The sequence below is a fragment of the Heterocephalus glaber genome, unplaced genomic scaffold (assembly GCF_053883595.1).
Source record: "Heterocephalus glaber isolate CG9 unplaced genomic scaffold, H.glaber_assembly_v1.0 deba00001547, whole genome shotgun sequence".
Classification (NCBI taxonomy): domain Eukaryota; kingdom Metazoa; phylum Chordata; class Mammalia; order Rodentia; family Bathyergidae; genus Heterocephalus; species Heterocephalus glaber.
Genome location: NW_028258340.1, coordinates 15419043 through 15439299, shown reverse-complemented (window position 1 = coordinate 15439299; position 20257 = coordinate 15419043). Strand labels below are relative to the sequence as shown.

The window sequence follows — 20257 nt, the reverse complement described above, 5'->3', positions numbered from 1 at the left end:
GCTTGGTAGATTAACCTAATATACTATACTTTAGACATTCTTTTCATCTTACAGTGAGACCATGACTTCTACTGTTAATAGTTTACTATGAAACAAAAAAAATGATATGGTATATGGGAAATCCTTGGCATGAGTTGTGGGAAAATGGAATATCCAGGCTTTGAATCCCAGTTGGAAAGAAATAAAAGAGAAACAATGAGAGGAGTTGAAACTGACAATGAGGTATATACCAACACTCATTAAATCCTAGAAAAGACATGGTTTTGGTTTGGGAGAAAAGGTAGGGAGAGTCTCTTGCTACACATTGCTTTATAGAGGATCTTCCAATTCCATTAGACATAGAAATCAAATTAAGCATGAGATGTGAGCAGAAGCAGAGTAAATTATTGCACAGTAGAATGGAGAAGTTACAAAAAGAGTCAGATTCAGTACTTATACAACATATATTTTTTGAGGTGATAGGAAGGCTAGGAAGATAAAGATGTCAAGAAATTTCCACATATACCCAAGGTGAGTCAAAGACAATTATTTCCCTGAGTGAAATGTTGAGAAGAAATTTACATTATTTTCAAGGCTACAAGGTAGGTCGTGCCAAATTATAACTGGAAAGGAGGGATTTCTAGAAACCCAGAAGCTATAAAATTGAGTCCTATATGTAAGAGAATATGGACAGAAGCATATTTGCCTATGTTATGGAAAGTGTCAGTTGGGGAGACAAAAACTCGTAGAAAATTAAAGAGGAAGCTGTGTTTTCTTTGTATATCTGAGTGTAGTAATATTGTACTTGTGATGCTTCAACGTGGTGTCAGATCTAGACTGGAATGTCTGAGAACCTGGGCATAGCACAAATTTATTTGCACCAACAGAGTAGATATAACTCCTCAACTAAAATTTTGTGAGAGAAACCATGTTAAGACCTTGGCTATGGTTATGAAACAGATGTTTTCTTTTTGCAGTGCTACATGTGGATAGAATCATAGAATAAGCATCATCAGTAAGGGTCTTAACTCTATATGTTTTAAATAACTGAGCTTTCTTTCATAGAGAGAAGTCCAACTCCATCAGTAGAGGCCCTCCCATTAGCATGAAAGTTTGGGATAGATTTGTGCTTGGAAGTTAACAGTATAGCGCTCATTTAAAAGTTTATGGGATGCTAGAAAAATGATCTGACCAGAGCTGATCTCAGCAAGTGAACATTTCTTTCTCTATCCAGAGAACAGAAAGTAGAGAATATATAAGACTCTTGATGAAAGCAGTGCTTGTAAGGAAACATTGTTTGGAATGACCACTTACAGCTTTTTTAAGGCAAAGGCAGATGCATAAGTCCTGATGATACAGATTCAAATAAAGATCATTTCCATTTAAGGGCAGTAATGTTATAGTGAATGTTAGATCTGGTATAGCCCTTAAAGTAGCCATGTTTTATTTTTCTGAGTATAGCAAATTAACTGGTACACAATATTTGTCATGATAATTTTCATTGTGCTCACATGGCAAGGTTCTCATCATGATCTTTTCTACTAAACATTATCAACTTTGATCTCAGTTTGAAATCTAAACTTTGAAATGGATAAGATGCAATATTGTCACTGAAAAGATGAAGTGAATTTAATTAAGAATAACAGCTGAAGAGACAAGAGGTTTCCCCAAGGATATGGTATACCTTATGATATAACTCACAAATATGTTGCATGCTAACCAGAGAAACAGAGAAAAATGGTTGATCATGGCTTTTCCCATACCTGGCGATGTATCTCCTGCAAGGGCCAAGTAACCGAAGCCAACACCTGTAAATGATTGGTTGAATCTTAAATAGACAGAGGTAGTTATGATAGGTACTGTCTGTCACATTTAAAGAATAAGGACCTAAATGGGCTGTTGCACTAATCAGAGAATAGCTGAATGCTAATGTAGACAACTGGGATTGCAGCTGAAAGAAAATATTAAATAAAGTCTAACAGAGGCTAACATTTTTCTAATAGGCATTGAAGTATCATAACTATGAGTCTACTTTAGGCTAAGAATCTGAATAGCTGGATCAAGTTCAGGTAAGATACAGTCAAGGAGAGGAATTGTACTGCTGTATTAAGGAAACTGTGTGAGCCACATTGTCACATTCCAGCCAGATTTTTGCTCCTAAGGGAAAGATGCTTTCTCTCAATTAACCAATTTCATTCCTTCAGTACTTTATCCTTCTATTTTAATTATTTTGTTTTTAGCCTATTGTTTTCTAGATATGTTCTTTCTGCAGAATGTTTCCATTTTATTAGCTAATCTGAAAAAAAAAAGGCTTGTCTTCACCTAAGGTAAGATATTTAGAGGGAGTTGATTGAAAAATAGAGGCCTTACACTGGAGGTACAGTAAAAGGTTTCTAATTTTCTGACTGAGGACAACCTGCATGTTGATACTACACTTTGTATTCAGATATAAGGTAGGAATCTAGAGTTGGTCAGTTATTATCTGATTTCACAAATACTTGTGTTACATATGCCTGGTACAATGCTTAAAAAATAAAATTTATCCTAATATTGTAGTTTGGGACATATACTTCTACTTTACCCACAGGCATATAGTAAATTTTATTTTGTTTCCTTCCTGAATGTTTCCTATAGAGATCTGAATTTACAATTCCCAGAATGGTAACAATGTATTACTACCACATCCCCCCAACTGAAATTTAAGCCCAAAGCCAGAGAGGAGGTTCTCTCAGATGTGTTCAATCCTGTATTTAAACAAGTAAAACAGGGCTGGGGATTTAGCTCAATGGTTCCACAGCTTGCCTTGCAAGCACAAGGTCTGGAGTTTGATCCCCAGTACCAAAAATAAATAAATAAACAAACAAGTACAATATCGTCAGGTTTTCAATGCTCATTTATTGAATGAGTAAATTAATAGCAGTCCTTCTATTATATTTCTGGGGCTTTTATTTTCTGATAATTTTCATCCTGATGAATGTATCAACTGTTTCTACCACTCTTGATCTTCTTACCTGATCATCTTTCAAGTAAAAAAAAAAGTGCACATTTTATAAAAGTAAACTAGGATGTATATATTTTAATAAAGTATAGATATGAAATAAAGTACACTAAAATGATATCATATGAAAATTAAGATACTTAGGTCAAGAGACATATTATAAAATGAATCTTTTGAAGCTGAAAATTAGTGAATGACTCAGTTCCTTTGCAACAGTAAATAAACGTCACATACAAGTGCATTAAAGAAATTGAATATCTTTGAACACGACTGGTATATTTGTCTGATAAAACTCAGCTGTTTTATAATGTATTTTGACTTTTATAAAGATCATGTAGTTTATGGCACATTCTTTCCTTGGTCTTCTTTTCTTTTATTTTTACTCGTTGTCTTTCATCATGGTGTTTGGTTCTCATTGAGCTATGAATTAAAATACACTGCCTCTTGATCACTAAAATAGCCTCATGACCTAGACTTGGTCAACTTTACTCATCAGTATGAATGCTAAGAAAGAGAAAGAGTTCTAATGATACGCTTTCAGTTTGTTGAATACCCAGGCAAGCTTTGTGGAGTTTCATGAACTAATAAATTATCTTCTTTGTACAGTTATGCTTCACTGATTTTTTGTAATGTGTAGTTGAAAGGATGTTGATTAATAGGTAGCATTAATGCTCTTAATTTTATAATAAGTAAAAGTGACCTGAGAAGTTGGATGCACATTGAGGCCATACTCTTAAGTGAAATAAATAGGACACACATGTGTAAATACCAAGAAGTTTCTCTGGTATGAAAAACTAAAAGCATAAATGAGGATCAAAATGTATAATTGATATTGTGAAATAGGGAGATGAGAAAATTATTTCAATCCACTCAAACAGTTAGGAAATTATCCAAAAACAGACTAATATCCTAAAATCCAGGTTTGCTTCTTTAAACATATCTTTTAAAAATTCCTTGGCTCTTTTCTTGTCTATGATATTTATTTTTCCTTTATGAAAACAGGTACTTTCACACTATTTATGTTTCGGGATGTCAGTATTTACTGGGTCCTTTTGCCTAAGTATGACTCCTGTCAGTTCTGCATCTTTGTGACTAATTAGTAATTTGGTAGCATTAGATGCCTCCAAATATCTGTTTGTAGCTTAATACAAAAATGAGATTATTTTGCCTTAGGGGACTCAAAACAAGAACACAAAAACACTAGATGCCCTCTCTATTGAGATTTTTACTACTTCTGATTTCTTATATATTCCCTGCCTTTAAAAAAAAATTAGAGCAGAAAAGTAAAGCAAGTCCATGGTCATCACTATAGTTTTGTCATTCTTCTGATTATATATTTCTGAATTGTCTTCTTAAAAATTTAACAATTTTAGAATAGATGCCTATATATTATTTCTATTTTTGTAAGAAAAAGGCTACCATAGGCCAGTATAATACATTCCCCCTTTAATATTGTAGAGTTTTACATGAGACCCAACTAGCCAGAATCACTTCATATTTGCATGTACCCACCTAGGTGAGACCATATAATTCCTCTCAATGGAATTTGTAGATCCATAATGATTGCCACTTCTTGATCAAAGCTTTGGAAACAAAATGTATTCCTTCTGACTGTTTTTCTCTGTCCATTGACAGGATATTAAAAATGATAGTAAAGTCCATGAGTTGCACTATCTGATGTGCTAGCCACTAGGCTCATGTGATTATTTAAGTATAAAATAATTGAAATTAAATACGATTTAAAATTTACTTTTATTCATGTTATCCCCATTAATAAAGCTTAAAGTCTACATTTTCTTCCTTGCAAAATATGCTATTGACCAATACTAAGTTAGATAACAGTGGAAACAGTTAATGGAATGAGCTTTGTTTGTTGGATCTTAGTGAGGAGAAACATGCAGTCATGGTACACTTAACAGACTATGAAATTAACTTCTAGTTTGGTAAAGTATACATATATTCGGGGTACTATGTATCTTAGTATTTTGTGCTATTTTAATTAATGCAAAAGTTTAACTGTTAATTTTAAAACATTTTTCACTTCTCAGATATCTTGAAGGTCCTCTATTACATTTTGCATTTTGTTTGATTAATTTTTACATTCAAAATCAAAAGAAAATAGAATATGTACCTAAGGGATAATGGTTTAAGAAATAGTGAACTCATGAAAATAGGATAAAATAAGTTTCTCATAGAAATGCATTCACAATGAGAAACAGTGATTATATTTCAGATTTTAACTCTTCCTTAACATAAGTAGTATTTTATTTATTTATTTAAATTTTATTTTATTGGTACAATTCAGTTATACAATATAATGACATTCATCATTGGAAATTTGCACCTTTACCTAATCTCTCTTGGTTCTTATTTTTTCCCTTTCCCCTGCCCTCCTTTCAACCCCTCCATCACTCCATATTTACAAAGACTTTGTTTCCATTTTTTCATTTTCTCATATTAATTTCATTCCCTTCTTTCTTTTCCCCTACCACTCCCACTTCCCCTCCCACTTTGCACCTTTTCTTCCTTTTTCACATTACCTGTTATACCTTTTAGTCCTTATTTACACTTTCAATTTCTCAAACTAGAGAAACTACTTGGTATTTACACATGTGTGTCCTATTTATTTCACTTAAGAGTATGGCCTCAATGTGCATCCATTTACCTATAAATGAGTCTAGTTTTTCATTCTTTATGGCTGAGTAGTACTCCATTTTATGAAAAAAATCGCATCTTTATCCAGTCTCCAATTGATGGGCACTTTGGCTGCTTCTAAATTTTAGCTATTACAAACTGTGCTGCTAAGAACATGGTTGCACATATATCACTGTGGTATGATTCTTTTAATTCTTTGGGGAAGATACTCAGCAGGCGAATAGCTGGGTCAAATGGGACTTCCAGTCCTTGTTCTTTGAGGTATCTCCATACTTATTTCCACAGAGGTTGCACCAGTCTACACTCCCAGCAGCAATAGAGAAGGGTTCCTTTTTCCCCACACCCCTGCCAACATTTGTTATTGGTTGATTTCTTGATAGCAGCCATTCTTTCTGGGGTGAGGTGGAATCTCAGTGTTGTTTTCATCTGCATATCTACAATGAGAAGTGATGTTGAACATTCTTTCATATATTTGTTTGCTACTTTTACTTCTTTGTGTGAGAAATGTCTGTTCATTTCAGATGCCCATTTTTGAATTGAGTCTTTGAATTTGGGGGGTCTGATTTTTTTCAATTCTTTATACATTCTAGATAGTAGTCCTTTGTCTGAGGTACAGCTGCTAAAATTTTTTTCCCCATATTGTAGATTGTCTGTTAGCTCTGCTGGTGGTTTCTTTTGCAGTGCAGAAGGTTTTTAATAAGATGAGATCCCAGTTGTTGATTCTTTCTGCTAGTTCCCATGCTACTGAGGTTTTGTTCATGAAGTCTTTTCATATGTCAATGTCTTCAAAAGTTCTACCTACTTTATTTTCCAGCAAGTTTAGTGTTTCTGTCTTAATATTTAGATCTTTAATCCACTTCGATCTTAGTTTAGTTCATGGTGATAGGTATGGGTCTAGTATCAATCTTTGGCAGGTTGAAATCCAGTTTTTCCAACACCATTTATTAAATAGGCTATTTTTCCTCCAATGATGGTGGTTGGCTCCTTTGTCAAAGATGAGGTGGCTGAGTATGTCGGGAGTTACTTCTGTATCTTCTAATCTATTCCACTGATCCTCAGGTCTGTTATTTTCCCGGTACCATGCTGTTTTTATAACAGTAGCTTTGGAGTATAGTTTCAAGTTGGGGATTGTGATAACCCCAGCCATGCATCCGTTGCTTGAAATTGCTTTTGCTATTCTAGGTCTCTTATGGTTCCAAATGAATTTTTGGATTGTTTTCTCTAGTTCTGTGAAGTATATTGGAATTTAAATCAGCATTGCATGGAATCTATATAACAGTTTTGGAAGTATGGCCATTTTCACTATATTGGTTCTTCCTACCCAGGAGCAAGGGATGTCTTTCCATTTTCTTATATCCTTCTCAATCTCCTTTTTTTCAGAGTGCTGTAGATGTCAGTGTAGAAGTCTTTTGCTTCCTTTGTTAGATTAATTCCTAGATATTTCATTTTTTTGGATGCTATTGTAAAAGGAATTGTTTCCCTAATTTCTCTCTCGTTGAGTCTGATATTTGTGTACAAGAAGGCTATTATTTTTTGAGTGTTGACCTTGTATCCATCTACTCTACTAAATCTGTCAAGTAAGAGTAGAAGTCTTTTGGTGGAGTTTTTTGGGTCTTCTATGTAAAGTGTCATATCGTCAGCAAATAATGACAGTTTAACTTCTTCCTTTCCTGTCTTTATTCCTTTTTTTTCTTTCTCTTTTATAATTGCTGTGGCTAATGTTTCCAGAACTATATTGAACTGGAGTGGTGATAGTAGGCATCCTTTTCTTGTTCCTGATTTTAGCATGAAAGTTTTCAGTTTTTGACCATTTAGTATGATGTTGGCTGTTAGTTTTCAAAGATAACATTAATCAGGTTGAGATAAAGGCATTCTATTTCAATTTTCTGTAGGGATTTTTTCACAAATGGGTGTTGGATTTTATTGAATGCCTTTTCTGCCTCTATTGAGATGATCATATGGTTTTTGTCCTTGACTCTGTTAATATGGTGTATTACATTTATTGATTTATGAATGTTGAATTATCCTTGCATCCCTAGGATAAATCCAAATTGATCAGGGTGTATGATCTTCTTGATGACCCTCTGTATTCTGTTTGCCAGTATCTTGTTGAGGATTTTTGCATCTATGTTCATTAGGGAGATTGGCCTGTAGTTCTCTTTTTGGGTTGGGTCTTTCCCTGGTTTTGGAATCCAAGTAACACTTTCTTCCAGGAATGAATTTGGAAGCCTTGCTTCCCTTTCAATTTCCTTGATGAGTTTAAAGAGTAATGGCAATAGTTCTTCTTTAAATGCCTTGTAGAATTCAACAGTGAAGCCATCATGACCTGGGCTTTCTTTTTTGGCAAATTTTTTCTTACATTTTCAATTTCACTCATTGTAATCCAGGTGTTTAGAATTTCTATATCTTCTTCATTTAACTTTGGCAATTTGTATGTATCTAGGAATCTGCCCATTTCTTCTGTGTTTTCCATTTTATTGGAGTAGAGTTTCTCGAAGTAGGTATTGATGATCCTCTGGATTTGTGTTGTATCTGTTGTGATTTCACCTTTTTCATTCTTAATTGCATGTATTTGTCTCTTTTCTTTCCTTTTTTGATAAGGTTGGCTAAAGGTTTATCAATTTTATTTATTCTTTAAAAAAACCAACTCTTTGATTCATTGATTTTTTTCTATCATTCTCTTAGTCTCTATTGCATTAATTTCTGCTCTGATCTTTATAATTTCCTCTCTTGTGTGGGCTTTTGGTTTGTTATTCTCTTCTTTTTCTAGGCGCTTGAGGTTCTGCATTAGGTTATTTATCTGAGTTTTCTCTGTTTTCCTAATATGGGCATTCACTGCTATGAATTTCCCACATAGAACTGCTTTCATTGATTCCCATAGATTCCTGTATGTTGTAGTGGCATTTTAATTTATTTGTAGAAAATGTTTAATTTTTTCATTAATTTCTTCTGTGACCCATTGATTTTTCAAGAGGGTGTGATTCATTTTCCATGTGTTTGTAGGGGTTTTGCAGTTTCTTATGTTATTGATCTCCAATTTTATTGCAGTATGGTCTGATAAAATACAGGAGGTAACTTCAATTCTTTTACGTTTACTTAGCCATGTCCTATCAGCTAGCATGTGGTCTATTCTGGAGAATGGCCCATGTGCAGCCGAGAAGAATGTGTATTCTAGTTTTGTGTGATGGAACACTCTGTAAACATCAATTAAGTCCATTTGTTCAATAACTTGGTTCATTTCTATAATTTTCTTGTTTACTTTTTGTCTAGATAATCTGTCTATTTGAGATAGTGGGTTATTGAGGTCCCCCACTACAATTGTGTTAGGGTTTTTCATGTCCATTAATATTTGTTTTGTATAGTTGGGGCCATTCATATTTGGTGCATATATATTTAGGATTGTCATTTCTTCCTCTTGGATTGTTTCCTTCACAAGGATGTAGTGACCATCTTTGTCTCTCTTAATTAGTTTTGGTTTGAAATCTACTTTGTTTGCAAATAAGATTGCTACCCCTGCTTTTTTCTGGGTTCCTGTGGTGTGGAGAACTGTTTTCCATCCTTTCACTTTCAGTCTATGAGTTTCTTTTTGAGTTAGGTGTGTTTCTTGTATATAGCATATTGTTGGATTTTACTTCTTAATCAATTCTGCCAGTCTATTTCTTTTGATTGGTGAACTGAGGCCATTGACATTGATGGTTATAATTGATACATATTGATTTATCCTTGTCATGATGTTTTACTTTTGTTGGCTCTTTTATTTCTTGTCTTTTCCCCCTTTCCCTTTAGTGTCTTACCTTGCCTGGTGGTTTCCCTCTGTTGAGCCTCATGGAGTTGTGACCTTCGTTGTCTTTTTCTAGGATATTGTTTAGAATTGCGTGGAGTGCTGGTTTGGTGTTGATGACATTTCTCAAGTGTTCTTTGTCATGGAAGTATCTAATTTGCCCATTAATTTTGAAAGATAATTTTGCCAGATACAACAGTCTAGGTTGGAAGTTTTTTTCTTTTAGGGCTTGAAATACTTCACTCCAGGTTCTCCTTCACTTGAGGGTTTGTGTTGAGAAGTCTTCTGTGAATCTGATGGGCTTTCCTTTATAGGTGATTTGTTTCTTTTCTCTAACTGCTTGTAGGATTTTGTTCTGTTGGGTTTCTGGGATCTTGACTATTATATGTCTAGATGTAGATTTTTTTTGATCATGGCTAGTTGGAGTTCTATGTTTCACACTTATCTGTATGTCCAATTCTCTACCTCTGTCTGGAAAGTTTTCCACTATTACTTCTGTGAACAGGTTTTTTATGTCAATTGGGCTTTCTCATGTTTTTTTCATGGACTCCTATCAGTCTTATGGTATTCTTCTTTGCATCATCTAGCAACTGTTGTATTGATTTTTCGTGATACCTTAATGTTTTTAAGAAATTTCTGTATTCATGGTCTTTAACCACGATCCTGTTTTCTATATCTGATATTCTATCTTCAGATTCCCTTAATTGGCTGTGGATACTTTCAATGGAGTTTTAATCTCCTGAATATCTGTCTGAATCTGTTTCATAGATTCCATTTCTTTCTTATGTTGGGCAATCATGGTTTCCATTTATTTCTTTTACTGGGTATTCATGGCTTCCAGCATATTTCTGAGCTCATCTATTTTTGTATCTGTTTCTGTTCTAGAGCTTCTAATCCCGTCTTTCTCTCTGCTCACCATCTCTGCAGATATCTGAGAGATTATTTCTGTTTTGAATTTTTCTAGAGCCTCATTCATCTGTTTTGTTACTTCCTGTGCTATCAGTTCAGGTTGTCCAGGTGGTTTGTTATCAGACTTTTCCACCTCATCTCCCCCAGGATTTACCCTCGTTGGGGTGGAAGCCTGAGTTTGTGCCTTGCTTAAATGCCTTCTCATTTTTGTTTTTGGCACTGTCCTTGGTTTAACTCCCTGGTTGATAGTTTCAAATTGCTTATTGTAAGTGTCTTTTTTGCTTGTAATTAGAACCCTTATGGAATGATTGCTTCTCAGAGGTGTCTTCCAGATATAGCTGGTCTTTAAGTTTTGAGTCTCTAATGACTCTGAGGCTATCTCATTATCATTATACTAGGAAGGATCACTGACTAGATCAATAACAACACCTTAGCCCAAGTGATACAATCAGTAGCACTATTGCATCAAGTACATCTTAGAAAATGGCATTTTGTGGTAGTAATTAATCTATCACCTTTAACTGTGTGAATTAAGTGTAGGTCGAGATCCAACACAAGACATGTTTTTAGTGAGTAAACTCTTCAATATAACAACTTTACCCTTTGGGTTGGGAGTTAGAAGGAGCTGGGGAGGAAGGGACAGATAGGTAGAAGGATAGGGGAAGGTTAGCAGTGAGGCCAGAGGACACAGGCGAGAAGGAAAAAGAGAATAATAGAAAAATAAAGAACTCCGAAAGAGGGCCAGAACAGGGACAAAAAGGGAGAAGAACAATATGGGATAGCAAGAGAGTGAGTGTAAGAGAGAGAGTAAGGAAAGAGAAAAGAAAGAAGAAAAAAGAGAAAAACAAATATTTGCAAAGAGTAGGAAAAGAAATTAAAAATAACAGGAAAAAAGAAAAGAAAAGAGGAAAAAGAAAGAAACCAATATTACTAATTTTGGAAATAAAAAATAAAAATAAAAATGAAGGGCCTTTTTCAGGGTATGTCTCTGTTGTCACAATAGACAGTGTGGGAAGCAGTGTGCAGATATAAGTCGATGAGTCTCATCAAGCCAGTCACAGACCCATGAGATTCAGGCAGATTTCTGGCTGCAAGTCCCAAGCTGAATTCCCTGCCCTCCTGTAGGGTTGAGCTCTGCAGGGTTGTACTGCAGGTTCCAACTGACCTTCCCCTGTAGATAGTCCGATTCTGATGGGAGGTGATGATCGCTCCAAATTACCCAGTACAGTGGTCTGGTGGTCCGGTGTCCTCTGTGTCTTTGTCGTGTGGAACCAGATGTCAGTACAGCCAAGAGGCCAGATGATCGGGCGGGGGCGGGGGGGTTCAGTGGATTGCTGCAGGGGCGCAGGCTGGCTCTACTCATTCCGCACATGCGGGGTCCTTTCAACTGCATCTGGAGAGGTGCCTGTCTGAAGTGGGCTGGCTTGGTGCATTCTGCACAGGCCTGTGCAGAAGCTTTTTAGTAAGAAGAGATCCCACTTCCTGACTGTTTGTGCTATTTCACCGGCAACTGAGGTTTTGTTTATAAAAGCTTTTCCTACACGAATGTCTTCAATAGCCCTTCCTAAACTCTCTTCCAGCTGGTTTTTAGTGTTTCTATTTGAATATTTAGATCTTTAATCCATTTCAATTTTAGTTTAGTGCATGGTGAGAAACGTATGTCTAGTTTTAATCTTTGCAAGTTGAGATCCAGTTTTTCCAGGACCCTTTAAGAGGCTATCTTTCCTCTAGTGAGGGTGTTTGGCACCTTTGTCGAAGACGAGGTGGCTGAGTGTGTCTGGGGTTGTTTCTACATCTTCTAATGCGTTCCACTGGTACTCAGGTGTATTTCTTTGCCAGTACCATGCTGTTTTTATCACAGTAGCTTTGTAGTAGAGTTTCAGGTTGGGAGTCGTGACACCTACTGCCATGTCTCTGTTACCTAGAATTGCTTTTGCTATTCTGGGTCTCTTCTTGTTACAAATTAATTTTTAGATTGTTTTCTCAAGGTCCATGAAGTATGCTGCAGGATTTCAACTGGGATTGCATTGAATCTATATAGCAGTTTTGGAAGTATGACAATTTTCACTATATTGATTCTTCCTACCCAGGAGCAAGGGATGTCTTTCCATTTTCTGATATCCTCTTCAATCCCTCTTTTCAAAGTGCTCTAGTTTTCACAGAAGAGGTCTTTGATTTCTTTTGTTAGGTTGATTCCTAGATATTCCACTTGTTTGGATGCTATTGGGAAAGGAATTATTTGCCCTATTTCTCTCTCAGTGAGTCTATCATTGGTGTAGAGGAAAACTATTGATTTTTGTTTGGTGACCTTGTACCCAGGTACTTGACTGAATTTGGTTATTAAGTCTAGAAGACTTTTGGTGGAGTTCTTGGGGTCTTCTATATAAAGTGTCATGTCATCTGCAAATAATTACAGTTTGACTTCCTCATTTCCTATCTTTATTCCTTTTATTTCCTTCTCTTGTCTAAATGCCGTGGCCAATGTTTCCAAAGCTATATTGAACAAGAGTGGTGATAGTGGACATCCTTGTCTTGTTCCTGATTTTAGTGTGAAAAATTTCAGTTTTTGAGCATTTAGTATGATATTGACTGTTGGTTTTTCATAGATGGCTTCTATCAGTTTGAGGTAGAGACCATCTATTCCAATTTTTGGTAGGGTTTTTATCATAAATGTGTGTTGGATTTTGTCAAATGGTTTTTCTGTGTCTATGGAGATAATCATATGATTTTTGTTCTTGGCTCTATTGATATAGTGTATTACATTGATTGATTTGCATATGTTGAAGCATCCCTGCATCCCTGGGATAAATCCCACTTGATCAGGTGTATGATCTTCTTGACGATCTTCTTGACGATCTTCTGCATTCTATTTTCCAGTATCTTATTAAGGATTTTTGCATGTATGTTCATTAGTGAGATTGGCCTATAGTCCTCTTTCTCAGTTGAGTCTTTCTCTGCTTTGGGGATCAAGGTGATGCTTGCTTTCTGGAATGAATTCAAGAGTATTGCTTGCCTTTCAATTTTATTGAAGATTTTAAACAGTAGTGGCAGTAGTTTCTCTCTAAATGTCTTGTAGAATTCAGCATTGAAGACATCAGGACTCGGGCTTTTCTTAGTTGGTAAGTTTTTAATTACATTTTCAATTTTATTGATTGATATTGTGTTCTTTAGAATTTTTAGGTCTTCTTCATTCAACTTTGGTAATTCATATGTATCTAGGAATCTGTCCATTCCTTCTGTGTTGTCCATCTTATTGGCGTATAGGTTCTGGAAGTAGGTATTGATGATGGTCTGGATTTCTGCTGGGTCCATTGTAATTTTGTCCTTTTCATTCCTAATTGCATGGATTTGGAGCTTTGCTTTCCTTTTTCTGATAAGGTTGGCTAAGGGTTTGTCAATTTTGTTGATTCTTTTGTAGAACCAACTTTTGGTTTCTGTGATTTTTTTGTGCCATTCCCTTAGTCTGCTTTGCAATGATTTCTGCTCTGGTCTTTATAATTTCCTCCCTTGTATGAGCTTCCCATTTGTCCTGCTCTTCGTTTTTTAGAAACTTGAGGTTCAGCATCAGGTTGTTTAATTGGGCTCGTTCTGTTTTCCTAATATGATTTTTCGTTGCTATGAATTTCCCTTCCTAAAACTGCTTTCATTGTGTCCCATAGATTTTGATATGTTGTATTGTCATTTTCATTTAATTGAAGGAACTGCTTGATTTCTTCTTTAATTTTCTCTGTGACCCACTTGTTAATCAGTGGTGTGTTGCTCAATTTCCATGTGTTTATGAAATTTTTCCAGTTCCTTTTGCTATTGATCTCCAATTTCATTGCACAATGGTCTGATAATATACAGGGTATAACTTCATTTCTTTTGCAGTTCAATAATTATATTCTATGAGTGAGTATGTGTTCTATTTTAGAGAATGATCCGTGTGCAGCTGAAAATAATGTGTATTCTGATTTTGTGGGGTGGGAGATTCTGTAAACATCTGTGAAGTTCATTTGTTCAAGAGTTTGATTGAGTTCTAATATTTCGTTGCTTAATTTTGTCTAGTTGATCTATCTGTGACAGTGGTGTATTGAGTACCCCCACTACTATTGTATTAGTGCTTGTATAATTTTTCATGTCCATTAGTAATTGTTTTATATAGTTGAGCACAGTAGTGTTTGGTGTATAGATATTTAAGATTGTCATCTTTTCCTATTGGATTGTTCCCTTTACAAGGACGTAGTGTCCTTCGTTGTCTCCCTTAATCAGTGTTGATTTGAAATCCACTTGATCTGCAAAGAGGATATCTACTCCTGCTTTTTTTCATGTTCCCATCACATAGAGTATTATTTTCCACCCTTTAACTTTCAGGCTATGAGATTCTTTTTGAATTAAGTGTGTTTCTTCTATGCATTGTATTGTTGGATTTTGCTTCTTGACCCATTCTGCCAGTCTATTTCTTTGATTGGTGAATTGAGATCATTAACGTTGATGGTTATAACTGAAACATATTGACTTATCGTTGCCATGACTTTTTCTTTTTGTTTGATTCTCCCCCTTTGGTTTTAATTTCTTGTCATGCCTAATGGATTCATTCTGCTGGGCTTCCTGGGGATGTAATCCTCATTGTCTTTTCCTAGGATTTTTTTCTAAAATTTTTTGCAGTGCTCATTTCATATTCATAAAGTTCCTAAGGTGCTCTTTGTCATGAAAGTATCTTATTTCTCCATCCATTTTGAAAGATAGTTTTACAGGGTACATCAATCTGGGTTGGAGGCTGTTTTCCTTTAGGGCTTGGAATATGTCACTCCAAGCTCTTCTTGCCTTGATGGTTTGTATTGAGAAGTCTGCTGTGATTCTGATTATCTTTCCTTTGTATATGATTTGTTTCTTTTCTCTAACTGCTTGTAGAACTTTGTTTTATTGACTTTTTTGGAATCTTAATTATTACATGCCCATGTGTAGATTTTTTTGATCAAGACTATTTGGGGTCCTATATGCCTCACTTATCTGTATGTCAAGTTCTTTTCCCCTGCTTGGGAAGTTTTCTGCCATTACTTCTGTGAAGTTTTTTTTTTTTTTTATGTCATCTGCACTCTCTCCTGTTTCTTTATTGACTCCAATCAGTCTTATGTTACTCTTCTTTGCATCATCTAGCAGCTGTTGGATTGATTTCTCGTGGTCCCTTAAAATTTTAAAGCAATTTTTTTCCTTGTCACTAATTGCAATCTTATCTTCTGTATCTGAAATTCTGTCCTCACATTGGTTCATTCTGCTGTGCAGACTTTCATTGAAGTTTTTAATCTCCTGGAAATCTGTTTGCATCTGTTTTATGGATTCCATTTGTTTCCTGTGTTGTGCTTCCATTATGTTCTTCAACTCCTCTATTTTTTTTTTCTGTTCTCTATAGATTTATTAATCATGTCTTGCACTATGGGCACAATCGCTGCTGTTATGAGAGAAATTATTTCTGATTTCATTTTTTCCAGATCCTACTTTGTTGCTAGTTCAGGGAATCCAGGTGGTTGAGCATCAGATTGTTCCATCTCCTTTCCCTTTGGGCTTGCTGTAGGTGATCTGGAAGTCTGATTCTGAGACTTGTTTATATGTCTTCTCATTTTCACAGGGATGTGGGGGAGGTGCTGGTGGAAACCCATGGCTCACCTCCTCTGTGCTGGGAGCAGTGGTAGGTTTGCCCGGAAGGCTCCTACTCTGCACTGGGAGCTGTGGCACATCAACTCAGTGGCAGGTTGGCCTGGAAGCCTCCTACTCTGAACTGGGAGTTGTGGTATGTCAACCTGGAAGCTCCTTTGTGCTCAAGAAATAGTATTTTTGTAGGTAGACAGCCATGGAGGGCAAATGCTTTGGTTTTAGTATCTTTGGGTTGCACTCATGATTTTTTTTCTTTTGCCACTGCATGTCTATAACCTTTGTAGTTCTGTGTGTATCCATAAATAGCCACATAGAAATGAGTCAGAGGAGTTTGGTAGATGATTTTCAATATATCAGCTTAATTACTGATAAAAATTAGGCTAGAGTATCTGGAATAGATTTGTGGCAAAGATGAACTTCACCATATTATTGATACACCAGGGTTGAACTCAGCATTGTCTACTTCACTGAAACCTGTAGGGCAAGACTTACAGAAGATTTTTGCCTTCTGCCGAGAGAGTTCATGAAGAAGAGAGTAGAGCATGAATTTCCAAAGTTGATACTTTTTGATTCACTAGCATGCCAGATTCATGAATTCAGGCCAAGGTCTCTCATGCCCAATTTAATAACAAACTTCCCTACTGTGAAGAGGAAAACAAATAGAACAAGCACCCAGAATGAAACAGAGAATATTTTTCATCAAATAATGTGAAATAAGAAGAAAATTTTGAAAAGGAAAAGGGAACTAGGAAGGGGAGAGAGAGTAAAAGAAGGAACAGAAAAGAAAAAAAAGTGAGAAAACGAAAAGAATTGAAACAAAGCTTTTATAAGTAAGGAGGGGAAGAGGGATTAAAGGGAGAGGAGGGGATTGGTAAAAAAGATGAATCAAGATGTGTCCTATTTAGGTACAAATTCCCTATGATTAATGGTATCATTATGCATATTTCAGTTGTACCAATAAAATTAAGAAATTTAAAAACCTAAAACCATAAATTTTGGTCATTTTGAATAATAGTAGATGGTAACAATATTTGGGACTGGTTTTTTTTTTGCTTTTTATACTACTTTATTCAAATCTGAGCACCTCAATATAAAACTAAACACTGGTGAACTGTTTTCCTTGTTAATTCTGAATTACTGTAAAATGTACAAGAGGTCTCCTAGGAGTTCGACACTTAAATAGAGTAAATCATCTGACACATGGTAGATTTCATATAATGAAAATACCTAAAAATTAATGCAATATATGGAACTTATCAAAATAAAGTGGACTTTGAAAAACAAGGCTGCAAGATTGTTACTAACATTACAATATGTATGTTACAAATTACAGATACATTGCTTATTATGGCTCTAACCATGTAGAAACTGAAGCCCCTTTTTTTTCAAAGGGTAAGAGAAAGAATTAGCTGTTTTAGTAACTGTACATTTTATATACTTTTAAGCAACTCTTAAATATTACAGAAAAATCATAAACATACATGGAGGCTACAATGCATTACCATATTTACAGTACAGCTGAAGATAAAATTTAAAATCATCAAGTTTGAATGTACATAATTGTTAGGGTGCTGACTGTATTACGTCCAAAGGGAACAAAAGCGAAGATCTATGATATGGCCAGCAGTGATTAAAAGAAAATCAGATACCTGATTTGCTTCATTTCTGCTGGAGGGCTCACAGGAAGGGAGCACTATTCATTAAAATGCATTTATTACTTTTCGTATTCCTAAACATGGTGGAGATAACATTTGACTTCATCCTATTTAGAAAAATAAAAGGACTGGCTATAGCTTAGATGCTACTAATATTTCTTTTCTTCTTGGAGATGTGGGACTGTTTTCTTGTGGTTAAATTACTAAAATGTGGAATGTACATCTTAGATAACAGAAGAAAGTTTATCTGAGTACTGTAGCTAAGCATAAATATCTTTATAATTTCTAAAAATGATTTTAAGGAAGCTCAAATTAATAATTTCTAGTTTTTTCACAGATGATTACTGTCCCAGTTTGGAGAAACTGGATGGTTCACTGTGGGTCCAGACGGTCATTTATCTTTATCCTTAATGGTGAGAAACTATTCCCTCCAACTTTCCAGTGAAACAAGTACACACAGATCTCATTTTCCCTTTCTATTACTGAAACATTAGTCAGAGGGCCACGTGCATGTTATTAAAAGTTAAGTTCAAAACATTTAAAATAATTCTGTATTAGAAAGTTGACTCCATCATAAGTCTCTTGTTTTTTGGAGTCATACTGGCCTGGTTAAATGCTTCAATTCCACTGTTATTTAACATTTAGGAAACAGAATATTCCAGCTAGTTTAAACTGGAGGTTTAGTGACTACAACACTGACTTCTGGTTGGTTGTGTAGGTTCAGTGAGGTCTGCTCCTCTTCCTCTAGCAGAATTTGCTCCTGGATTCTGTGGCTCATTCTTAGGCAACTTTTTAGCTATTGCCATGAGTATTTAATTTATATTTGTTGATGTTTTAGCTGATGTTTCCATGAATAATAAACTGCTGTCATCTGCATAGGACTGTTCTTTCTGGAAATCTGCAGCTCTTTTATTTGCTGGTTCAGCCTTGTTTCCCGATAAAGCTATTACAATGTTAGGACTTACTTGCCTCTGAAGTTCTTTAACCCTATTTTTTGCTCTTGCAAAAGATTCCTCATTTGTGACATCGGATACAATGATGACTGGTTGTGCTCCTATGTAGTACATTGGTGCTCAGCTATGGTATCATTCTTGACCAGCTGTATCCCATATTTCAAACTTTACTGTTGTGTCATCAAGATACACAGTCTGGGTTAGAAAAGCAGCTGAGCCTGCACCACGTGGAGTTGCGGGGCCACAGCTTCCTAGCAGCAAGGCCCAGGTGTGGTCGGAAGAATGAAGGAGCCTACAGCTACGGTGGCATTTCCTCTTTGCGCTGCACCCCTTACCTATTTCGGATTATTATAAGCATTAAATGATATACTTTATATGAACTATTTATAAATAGTAAATTCTTACTAGTTGTTTTATTAGTAATTGTAGCAACGCTATCATTATTCTTATTTCTGTTGCCTGAACTTTCATAATTATACATTAATAATTTGGTATTCTTACTAAAACTTTATATTTTCTTTAATTGCACATGTTTTGTTTTGTTTTGTTGAGAAAGGTCTCAGTATGTAGATCACACTGACCTTAGACTAACTATGTAGCCCAGGCCTGCCTTGAAATCATGGTGATCCTTCTGCCTCAGCCTCCTGAATGCTGGGTAACAGGTGTGCACCACCATACTCAGGTTGTCATACATATTTTGTGTGAAAACGATTTTAAATGAAGGTGATTTGAAACAGCCAACTAAGCCTAAGAATCATACTAAGGGATGGCAATAACTAATGAAAGTTTTAAGAAAATTCTAGGAAAATTGTTATATTTTCTTTACCAATTTGACTAAGTCTAAAACAACACATAATTGCTTGCAAATATCTGAGAGGAAAACTGTATATTTTCATCAAAGTAGAAAAACTAAAATTTTGATGTTTGAAGTAAAGATATAATGAATATATATTAGTATAATTACCATTCATAATAGGAAAAATATTGGGGACCAATGAAGTTTAACAGAAATAGAATTGTTCATCCATTTATTGATTTTTATTGATCTACTGAACAATTTTAAAGTCATATGACATAATGTTTTTTAGAAAAACTAATGATTCTTTCTCAAAACTTATAACACTAATATAAAGGATATAAACCTAGATATTACAACTGTGTAGGAAAATAGTTTTACTGATAAAAGGTAAAAATCGGACCATTGGGAATTAAAAGAAAATATTTTCAAGTCTAGAATTCAGAGTACTGTCATTTTCAACTGTGGAAGAGTATGGGTAGAGTAAAGCAATAGGAGAGCTTGAAGGAGGAGTTAGCATATGGACTAGGTAAAATATGGACAAAATTCATGTTTGCAGGATTTTCCGTGTTGATGAACAGGTGGTGTGAAAATTATTTCTATTTGGATAAATTGAAGGTATATTAAGAAATCATAAGTAATTAAACTTATGGCAAAAATAAATGATTTGCCAAATACTTTATAATTTTGCTTACAAAGATTACTAGAAATATAGCTGAAACTTACATACATCTAGATAATGCTTTTCTTTCTTCTTTCTTTCTTTCTTTCTTTCTTATTTATTTATTTATTCAAATATGGAGTGGACTGGGTGTAATGGTGCATATCTGTAATCCTAGCATTCAGGAGGCTGAAGCAGGAGCATCCCTGTGAGTTCAAGGCCAGCCTGGGGTCCAT

At 35.2% G+C, this 20257-nt stretch overlaps 1 pseudogene; it reads right to left on the bottom strand.

Moving 5' to 3' along the window:
- Positions 1-18291: 18291 nt before the first annotated feature.
- On the bottom strand, positions 18292-19766 carry LOC106009828 (ras-related protein Rab-5A pseudogene; annotated as a pseudogene).
- Between the last annotated feature and the right edge of the window lie 491 nt (positions 19767-20257).